We start from the raw sequence: 9074 nt of genomic DNA, 5'->3' as shown, positions 1-9074 counted from the left end.
CATTTATTAACATATTGCAAAGTTTTGGGCCACATAAATAGTTTTTCAATGTGCTATTCAATGAGTGTGAGAGGAGTAAATGTGAGGGGACCTCCAAGGGATCCTGACAGGTATCTCCGTGGTACATTCAGTTTCCAACTGTATGGAGATGGGAAGATCTGGACAATTATTGTGTTTATTTATTTATTGAGGGATTGAATGGATGAGACTGAACTGAATGAAATGGAGAAGTAAAATGACTGATGGAAAAGCAGTGACTTCTTCGCCATCAATAGCAATCCTACCTCCACCTGTTTGCCTCCTGTAAACTGATGAGCTGCCAACACTGCAGGAGGCCTGTGTGCCATGAGCAAAACTCCACTACCCTTGGAACATGCCTGCTAATTGTTTCAATAACAGCCTCAATTGCCTTGCAGCTGCTGCTGTTGTTGGCTAAGTCACCACCAGAACACAGAGGCCACCTCTGGGAAAATTGAAGAGGAGGGAATACATTGGCATTACCATCCAAGATTGTTTTTTCTCATTTTCCTCATCCCTCCAACACCCCTCCCCATTCCCACCCCTACTCCAAGGGCCATAGAATTCTTTGTTTTGTAATTCTGGTTATAAAGTAAACCCAGACCAAACACAGTTATAGCCTGATGTAGCTTGTGCAAAATGGAGTGTGAGAGTGGAGGGAATCTCAGCTTTTTATCCTTTGTATCCATGGATTTTCACTGCAGAATAATGCTTAAAAACAATGCTAAATTTGTAACATAAGTGTGCCCTTGGCGTATCTTATCTTGGCTGACTGTATGTTTTCATGAATCAAGATATATATCAATTAGATCACATGTCTCTACTTGTTCAGTCCAATGAAAGGCACAATTTATTTTCATAAATCTTTACTGATTTCAATATTTCTCTCAGTGTCATACCAAGTAAACATTAGTGATATTCCCATTTTAGAAGCAAGCCAACAAGACTTTTATTCTGATAATCGTGTCCCTTAAATGCTTCTATTGTTAAAAATCTTTTGGACTAATTTACTACTTTACAATCTTTTCCTACCAGCAGTATGTCCATGAGTAAAGAATAGTAAACCAAGGTTCTTACGAAGATTTGTAGCTAGGGCTCTGGGTGAGGTTGTTGACTTGCTCACTGAGCAGGCTGGTTATCGTACAGACGTTTCATTATCATGCTAGGTAACATCATCAGTGCAGCCTCTGACGAAGCGATGTTGTTCTACTCTGTTGAGTATTTATATGAGGTGTTTTGTGTCATTTCCAGTTCTTTTTTGTAAGGGTTTGTATATGGGGTCTAATTCCACATGTTTATTGATTACATTATTGGTAGAGAACCAGGCCTCTAGGAATTTCCGTGAGTGTCAATGGTTGACCTGATCCAGGATGGTCACATCGTCCCAGTTAAATTGATGGCCTTTGTTGCCCGAGGGAAAGTTCGTTGTGTTATTTCACTGTTAGCTGGTATTTGTGTATCCTGATGGTTAGTTTCCTTCCTGTCTGGCCAATGTAATGTTTTTCGCAGTCCTTGCATGGTATTTTGTACACTACATTGGTCCTGCAGGTCGTCGCTATGGGCCAAGACATGGCTGCTCTGGAACCTACACTAAAAAAACAATGGACTCACGGACGAAACTCAGCCGGCCACCTGACAGACTATAAACCCTGCATTGAACCGGAGGAATGATCGGGATGCCCTAAACACATCAGAGAGAAAAGCACTTAAAAGGACTCAAGACAGACAGGAACATCATAATCCTACTAGCAGAAAAAGGGTGCATGACTGTCATTATGAACAAACCAGGCTACATTGAAAAAGCACAGGCACTGCTTGCAGATACAGACACTTACCAACAGGTGGAGATAGACCCAACACCACAGCTAGGAAACAGGATCACCGAGACACTGAAGAGACTAAAGAATGCAGGATAAATAACCAAGACATAAAAATGAAACCAGAAGGCTCAAACACCACCCCTCCCCCCTCCCCACCGCTTCTACACCAAAAGTACACAAACCAGACATCCCCCTCAGACCCACTGTCTCCCTACTGAGCACACCTACATACAAGCTAGCCAAGCCAAGGACCTACAACAGAGACTGAAACGCCTGGTCGATGAATCACCCCACTCCATCCACTCAACCCAGGAAGTCCTCAATAACCTCAAGAACATCAAAATCAACGGTGATGAGATTATGGTATCCTTTGACGTTACAGAGCTATTCACATCCATTGACGTCCCACTAGCCAAAGAACTATCCTCAGAACGGTTCTGAGGATGGGTCACCAGACCCAAAACATTAACTCTGTTTTTTTCCTTCACAGATGCTGCCAGACCTGCTGAGCTTTTCCAGCAACTTTGTTTTTGTAATCAATTTCTGTTCCTAGGTGTCAGGGTAGAACAAATGACAAACAGGGAAAACCAAACCACAGTATACAGGAAGGCAACCCACACTGACCACACAAAGCTGTGTAAGGACACTATTCAAATGGGCCGTAGCCTACTGCAACATACCGGAACTTCGCAAGGAGGAGGAAGAGCACCTATACAAGGTCTTTGCTATCAATGGATACCCCACCAACTTCATCCGCAGATGCCTACTAGATAGACAACACCAAGAAGACACAACACACTCTAATATACTGGCCACACTATTGTATGTCAAGAACATATCGGAACTGACAGCGAGGCTCCTACGACCACTAGGAATCAGGATGGCACACAAACCCACTGCCACACTACGACAAACGCTCAAAAGGACCAAAGACCCCATACCCACGACATGCAGGACCAACATAATGTACAAAATACCGTGCAAGAACTGCCAAAAACATTACATCGGCCAGACTGGAAGGAAACTAGCCATCAGGATACACGAACACCAGCTAGCAGCAAAATGACACGATGAACTTTCCCTCTTTTCAGTACACTCGGACAACAAAGGCCATCAATTTAACTGGGACGACAATATAACTGGAAATTGCCCATGCAGCCTGTTGCATCTACAGATGAAAATTTATTGATACACTCAATATAAAATAATGTTGTGATAGCCATTACACAAGTACTACACTGTCACTGGCAATGACATCACAGGCACTGCAAATGCACAGGTGGTGAGTATGCACCCTACAGTGGCAGTGGCAACAAACACAGTTTTACTGAGTAGGTCATGCAAGAGATAACTACAACCTTGCCAGCTCCTTAAGATCACTTCAAGATTCTACTGATTCCTATTTTAACCTGTACTAGAATCCTCTACCAGAAGCTCTTTAAGGATGCATATTGGGTACTGAAGGCATCAGGTCAACATAGTCAAGTCCAGAAGATGCTCAGAAAGGAAATTGTTATTTTTTTATGTAAAAACTTATCTTATGGGTTCAGAAACACCAGTAAAGTCACCTTTACCCTTGTCTTCCCTCCTTCCCTGACCATGCAACACAACTAGTCAGGTAGTTCTGTGCTGGGGTGGGAATCATTTCTTCAGACCCCAGTGACACCTTCTTTTGCCTAACTCTTTCCCAGTGAAGCAGCTACCACATCCAACCAGTTCTGGGCAGAAGGCTGATGGTCTTATGCAGACACAGCGCAGGAATTTAGATCTTCCTGTCCTTATGCTGCCAAAGTCAGGACGTTTTACCACCTGCCACAAATCGTACACACTGTCTTTTTAGAGTTCAAATCAAGGGATTATTAACTGCACTATGTTGCCAAAGATGCAGAGATAAATAGCTGCAGTTAACTTGTGCTGCTCTGAGGCCACCAAACGTCATTCAACATTGAAACCAGATTCTGGGAATGATGCTCTTGATGGTGACCCTCTCAGAAATTTGTATTGAGGCCTGCTCAATGGTTGTTCTCAATGCAAACACTAGCACTCTGCTTGTCTTGACCTCCCCCACCGTCATCTCGATCAAGGAGGATCTCTAAGTCTCGTTTCAGAGATTCACCTCTTTTCAGTCATATAACATTGAAAGATAAGATGACAGAAAACTCACTTTAAGATATGAACTCTCACTTAAATAGGGCTTGGGAGGCCTGCCTGAAATTGCACAGAGCAACCGAGCAGGAAACTCATTTTCTATTTACAATTGGATGGATAGATAAACAAAAAAGTGGCACGTGAAGGTACAGTAAATTATAGCATTATCTGTTAGGCTGCATAGCAGTAGAATAAGGGACTATTCTTGTGACTTTTTGATACTTTGAATTCTAAGCCAAGTTGTCCTGTAAAGTTGATATGCAAGCTCTGGATGTTGCTCATAGGATGGATAAAGATCAGAAAGGTTTGTTTGGTTGTCTTTAAGACACTTCACTGCCACCTTTGGAATGGCACTGATGGCGAGGCCTAGTGATAAGTTGTCATTAGAACGCTAATAACAGAGTCCTTTCAGGGGAAAGTCAGTAAAAGCATTTTAACAATTGTCTTAGGTGAAAATACAGTTTGAACTGAAGTTGTAAAACACAAAGATAGTATCAATCATTATAATGCTGTGGTTAAAAGTTGATTTTCAACAAAATCCTCTTGTGTATCTATAATCTATAAAAAATACTTGAGAAGGCTCATTTATTTCACCTGGAACTATTTACAACCATCAATAATATAAAACAGTAACCACAACTTGATTATATCTTAAAAATCTTGAAACTCCCTCCTGACAGTATTGTAGGTCTACCTTTATCACAATCACAGCAGTGGGTGAAGAAGGCAACTCAAGGACAATAGATACAGGGATTAAACGCTGGCCTAACCACACAGAGTCATACAGCATGGAAACAAATATTTCAGTCCAACCTGGCCACGCCAACCATGTTCCCAAACGAAACTAGTCCCACCTGCCTGCGCTTGGCCCGTATCCCTCCAAACCTTTTCTATTCATGAACTTATCCAAATGTCTTTTAAACATAACTGTACCTGCATCCACCAATTTCTCCAGCAGTTTATTCCACACACGAACCATTTGCTGTGTAAAAAAATTGCCCCTCATGTCCTTTTTAATCTTTCTCCTCTCACCTTAAACATATGCCCCCTAGATTTGAACTCCCCTACCCCAGAGAAAAGACCCTTGTCACTCACTTTATTTATGTCCCTCATAATTTTACAAACCTCAATAAGGTCACCTTTCAGTGAAAAAAGTCCAAGTCTTTCCAGTCTATTTTTATTTCTGAAACCATCCAATCCTGGCAACATCCTAATAAATCTTTTCTGAACCCTGTCTGGTTTAATAGTCTCCTTCCTATCACAGGGGGACCAGAACTGTACATGGTACTCCGCAAGTGGCCTCACCAACGTCCTGTACAACCTCAACATGACTTCCCAACTCCTATATTCAAAGGTCTGAGCAATGAAGGCAAGTGTGCCAAACGCCTTCTTAACCACCCTCTCTACCTGTGATGCAAATTTTAAAGAATTATGCACCTGAACCCCTAGGTCTTTCTGCATCCCACGAAAGAACAAAATAAAATGCCTGTAATGTAGCAACATACTTAAAAGCATTATAAGAGTCTTACAAAGCAAAATCTGACACCGAGCCACAAAAGGCAACGTTAGGCAAAATGTGAGCATTTTATAGTTAAAATATTGCTCAACCAGTTAACAATGCAAGTCAGCAAGCACCAGATGACAGGTGAATGGGATCTGGGGCAAAATCTTCTGCTCCTGGAGGTGATGGTTCTGGATGCAGGAAGGCAACATAATTAAGTAGAAAAATGGCATCCCAAACTATGGTCATTTCTCACCTCTGCCTGTATTAAATTCTGAGCTGGAAGCCCCAAGATCACCCCATTCCACAATCGACTGAAGCCACAAAATGGCCAATAATGACCAATTTAGAAGCCATTCGCACCAGAAATGCAATTACCTTCATTCTAAGCAAGACAATAAAATGTCAGCATACCTAACTTGTAAACCAGTGTAGTCAAGGGCAGGAGGGGTTATTCGAGGGACTGAACATTAAGCAGGGGTGATAGTTGCTAAAAGTCACACTCCTGCCCTTACTTCCCCACTCTCTGTGACCACCAACACCACAATACCTGCCCTCACACAAAAAGCACTTAACTGGCATGTTGGTCCACTGGGTGTTGGGTGTCCTCCTGGGAGGAGCCACAGTTTTCACAGCGGTGTTGCTAAGCACGAGAGTTGTCAACCTCTGACTTGCTAGTTGTTCTGATTTAACAGGATTTCCACTTCTGGAGACTTGATTTTGGAGAAAGGCCCTATCCTTCAGACTGCCTGAATGGAGAAAGGAAGAGCAGGAAGTCATCCCAGGTGTCTCGCCAACTCTTCAGCAAGTGGGTGAGACCCATGACAATGCCATAAAATCTCAGCCACGGTGTGAATTAGTATATGAGGCTGCCGAGGTTTGGCTAATCTCAAGTTTACAGAAGGTGGAACATGGAAGGCAGATTAAGGGTGGGTAGGTGTAGTCAAATCTAAAGATAACAAAAGCATGGCTGAATGTTTCAGCAGCCGACGTGCTGGTCTATACTTTATTTTAGGGTTAAATATAACGCCATGTCTGTGAACAAGCTGATTCAGTCTCAGGCAATTGCTAAGGAGAGGAGAGGAGTCACTGGCTAGGGAAGAGAGTGTGTGCTGAAAACCGAAGATAATGGCTATGTTCTTCCCAATGTTTCATTGGAGGAAATTTACACTCATCCAGTTTCATATATTGACAAGCAGTTTGACAATTTACAGACCATTTAATTGCTCAAAGAGATGGCGGTGAACTGGGATGAGTTACTCATCTTATTCAATTTGTCTGAGCTTGTGTGAAACCAGAACATACAGATAAAAGTGTTCCATGTCTGCAGCATCTTTTTCACTACTTTGTTTTTCTTAATTTCAGTTTCTTGTATGGTTGCTATATCAATTATACAGTACACTGGGTGGAATGGCCGTAGGTCCCTTTCTGAATACATATTCTGATATACATGCAGCAGGACCCTATGCATAACAGGTTCTAAACAAATTTTTGGGGGTTAATTTATAGACATGAAATAACATGCACTTGAATCTGACCAATACATATAAACCACTATTTTGGTTTTCTAATATTTCCATCTTTGTCTTCGGAGCTATTTCTTGTCTGAATACACCTTTGTTTAGCACCTTACGATGTTTCTCTATGTTAAAGGAGCTATATAAATGAAAATTGTTATTGATATTGATCTTGCACACTAAGTCCTGACCTACACATGGAAAGCCTGAAATTCTGATCACAACAAATAACCCAAACTTAAAGACCTATCATATTGTATTAAGTGATAAAATAACTGGAAAGTATATATTTTAATTACTAAAGAATGATCACATTATCATATGGAACTCAACTGGTGATGTATTATCAAAGCAACAAAACCTAGTACCCGTGATAGGAAAAGATTTACAGCTTTGTATTTAGGAAAACCTGCCTGGTATCGTCAATGCCACGTACCTCTGTGCAGCGTCTTATGTGACCAGTCTCTGTTCCTGTCCTCTTCAAGTTTGAATGTAAACTAATTACAAACTGACTTATTTTCTTTAAGAACAAAATCTCCAGTCCATATTTGGCCAGGTACTGAGAGCTTACTGGGGAATACCATACAGGAAATCATAAGTGAACATCCCTTATAAAAAGCTCTCTTGACCAGCTAAGTGAGACTAAGAAGTAGAAAAGCATGAAAAAAAATTCTCGATCAAAAGAAATGCCACAAATCTTACAATAAGACTTTAAGATCCTGCTAGTCTGAATGCTCAATGTACACAGAGGATAGATGGTAATCAAATTAAATAATTCAGATTTGATTTGTGACTAATTCCAAACTGATAAAACAACAGCCAAACACTGTGGATGAAAAACTGGAATAAAACCAGAAAACATTGAAAATACTCAACAGGCCAGGCAGCATCTATGGAAAAAGAAATGGGAAGGACATGAAAACAAGTTTTGATAGATAATTGATCAAACAGAAGAAAATAGAAAGCAATGAAAGTGAACAAGGTTAAAAAAAGACAAATGGAAAAGCCATTGGCTATGAAAAGTCATCGACCTGAAACCTTAAACAACAAGGTGCAGGGCTGGATGAACACAGCAGGCCAAGCAGCATCATAGGAGCAGAGAGGCTGACGTTTCGGGCCTAGACCCTTCATCAGAAAAGGGGGAGGGGAAGGGGGTTTTGAAATAAATAGGGAGAGAGTGGGAGGCGGATAGAAGAGGGATAGAGGAGAGGATAGGTGGAGAGGAAACAAACAGGTCGAAGAGGCGGGGATGGAGCCAGTAAAGGTGAGTGTAGGTAGGGAGTTAGGAAGGGGATAGGTCAGTCCAGGGAGGACGGACAGGTCAAGGGGGCGGGATGAGGTTGGTCGGTAGGAGATGGAGGTGCGGCTTGAGGTGGGAGGAGGGGATAGGTGGGAGGAAGAACAGGTTAGGGAGGCAGGGACGAGCTGGACTGGTTTTGGGATGCGGTGGGGGGAGGGGAGATTTTGAAACTTGTGAAATCCACATTGATACCATTGGGCTGCAGGGTTCCCAAGCGGAATATGAGTTGCTGTTCCTGCAACCTTCGGGTGGCATCGTTGTGGCACTGCAGGAGGCCCAGGATGGACATGTCGTCTGAGGAATGGGAGGGGGAGTTGAAATGGTTCGCGACTGGGAGGTGCAGTTGTTTGTTGCGAACCGAGCGTAGGTGTTCTGCAAAGCGGTCCCCGAGTCTCCGCTTGGTTTCCCCGATGTAGAGGAAGCCACACCGGGTACAGCGGATGCAGTATACCACATTGGCAGATGTGCAGGTGAACATCTGCTTGATGTGGAAAGTCTTCTTGGGGCCTGGGATGGGGGTGAGGGAGGAGGTATGGGGGCAGGTGTAGCACTTCCTGCGGTTGCAGGGAAAAGTGCCGGGTGTGGTGGAGCTGGAGGGGAGTGTGGAGCGGACAAGGGAGTCACGGAGAGAGTTGTCCCTCCGGAAAGCAGATAAAGGTGGGGAGGGAAAGATGTCTTTGGTGGTGGGGTCGGATTGCAGATGGCGGAAGTGTCGGAGGATGATGCGTTGGATCCGGAGGTTGGTGGGGTGGTACGTGAGGATGAGGGGG

General features: G+C 42.9%; 1 long non-coding RNA gene across 1 annotated transcript in view; it reads right to left on the bottom strand.

Annotated features, from left to right (window-relative positions):
• Positions 1–6068: 6068 nt before the first annotated feature.
• LOC125485951 overlaps positions 6069–9074 on the bottom strand; it is a 36303-nt gene continuing 33297 nt past the window's right edge. The window contains exon 3 of the long non-coding RNA XR_007264674.1: positions 6069–6236. This is a non-coding gene — a long non-coding RNA (uncharacterized LOC125485951). The remainder of the gene's footprint in view (positions 6237–9074) is intronic.

The sequence above is a fragment of the Rhincodon typus genome, chromosome 24 (genome assembly GCF_021869965.1).
Source record: "Rhincodon typus isolate 14 chromosome 24, sRhiTyp1.1, whole genome shotgun sequence".
Taxonomy (NCBI): Eukaryota; Metazoa; Chordata; class Chondrichthyes; order Orectolobiformes; family Rhincodontidae; genus Rhincodon; species Rhincodon typus.
The sequence above is the reverse complement of the archived record's forward strand: the minus strand, read 5'-3'. Positions and strand labels throughout refer to the sequence as shown.